Source organism: Stegastes partitus, unplaced genomic scaffold (genome assembly GCF_000690725.1).
Source record: "Stegastes partitus isolate 25-593 unplaced genomic scaffold, Stegastes_partitus-1.0.2 Scaffold142, whole genome shotgun sequence".
In the NCBI taxonomy this organism is placed as follows: Eukaryota; Metazoa; Chordata; class Actinopteri; family Pomacentridae; genus Stegastes; species Stegastes partitus.
Genome location: NW_007577873.1, coordinates 225,304 through 226,951, shown reverse-complemented (window position 1 = coordinate 226,951; position 1,648 = coordinate 225,304). Strand labels below are relative to the sequence as shown.

Here is a 1,648-nt window from a genome sequence, read left to right as displayed (position 1 = left end):
GTGTGTGTGTGTGTGTGTGTGTGTAGTGTATATACAGGGCTGTATGATTGCCTGTTTGTCTTTCAAGTTGTGACCAATACAGATCTGAAAGCTCACAAGTTGCTTGAATCCCCTGTAAGATATCTGTGTAAATAATTCATGTGTTTGGGGGGTTTTCTCGGGGCAGGTTTGGTCTGTTTATGTTCGTGTTGGCTTTTGGAGATGAGCACACTAAAAAATAATCATACGACATATGATGTGTGCTGTTGTTGGTCAGATGAGGTACTTTGGAACCTGAATGATGACCTTTATCATACCTGTTGTCCTCTGTCCCACCACAGTGTCTAATTTAACTGAAATGTCTAATAATAATCTCATTAAAAGGAAGAACTTGAGGAATGTGACTCTTCCAAAGTCATTTTTACTGAGATTTCTATTCATACAGTGGTCACGGGAAACACAGATAGACTTTAAATTACAGAATCATGATGACAGATGTAATTATTATAATAATCTCAGATCAATTAATTCTTTGTCATAGGAATATTAAAATATCAAATGCACTTTTTTTTTTTTTTTTTTAAAGAAGCTTCTTGTTATTCAATGAGGTTTAAATTGTTGGGGTTAAAAATGAACCCAAGGATAAAAGATAACATTAAATTTGAAGGTAATAGAAGGGGTTAAGTGGACATTTTTTTTGCTTTTTTTTTTTTGTGAAACATATATATATATATATATTTGGCCAGTGTTCCCAGTAAACTTGGTATTTAGACTAACTTAACCATTAAATACATATCTTTATTTTTTACTTATTTATTTTAAAGGATAATAGTTTAAACTCTGGTTATAATATCCTCCTCATTTTCTTCTGCTTTTTAAAATAGAGTGGATGACAGTGAACATGATCCCCAGCCTGCCACCTTAAAAGGATAAATCAACAGAAACCAAATTCCAATTCTGATTCAGTTCTTTAATTAAATACATACGAATAAGCCTTCAGATGATTCCAGCTAAAGACATGATGTGTGAGATTGCATGTGTGTTGGATCATGTGTTCAGGAGAATCTGTCGTCCTTTAAAGTGAATGCACTTCAGTTCTTGTGTTAGAGGTGTGGGTGTGTTTGTAGAGGAGGACAGCAGGAGGGACAGAGAATAGCAGAAGCCTGGAGATTTTTAGAAAAGGCTATTTACTCTAAATGTAAAAAAAAAAACTGGCAGTGCAAGAAGCACTTCTTCACATTGTGCTCATTACCTCGAGGCAAAAACTGTTTTTCGTGGATCAGAACTCCTCATCATGTCTTCAAAGATCCTACATGAAAAGTGTTTTTATGTTGTCAGAGTGAGGTTCAGAATCTTTAAAGGTCTCGTGGAGGATCAAACCCTCGACTGGTGGAGAAACAACTTAAATCACAAGCTTATTTTTTTCAGTAATGATGATGCAAAACTTGGACATACACTTCCCAGTTTGATGTAACCATTGTTTTCCCTGACAAGCTGGCTTCACCAGGACCAAAGCTTTACGCATTCAATCAAGCATTCATTCATTTATATCTGTTACCATGAACGATGACAATGGTGAGAAAAGCTTCATAACCACAGCAGAGGCTTCAACGAATCATGTTCAGTGAAATGCACAAATTTTCAACAAATAAGTAGAACTAGCTTTTGA

The 1,648-nt window shown here is 35.3% G+C and overlaps 1 protein-coding gene across 2 annotated transcripts in view; it reads left to right on the top strand.

The window, feature by feature from the left end:
- kif3ca (kinesin family member 3Ca) overlaps positions 1-378 on the top strand; it is a 36,470-nt gene extending 36,092 nt beyond the window's left edge. For both annotated transcript variants that reach the window (XM_008279025.1, XM_008279024.1), the window contains one exon: positions 1-378. This exon is cut by the window's left edge and continues 448 nt beyond it. The gene's annotated coding sequence lies outside the window, so the exon portion shown is untranslated.
- The last annotated feature ends 1,270 nt before the right edge of the window (positions 379-1,648 follow it).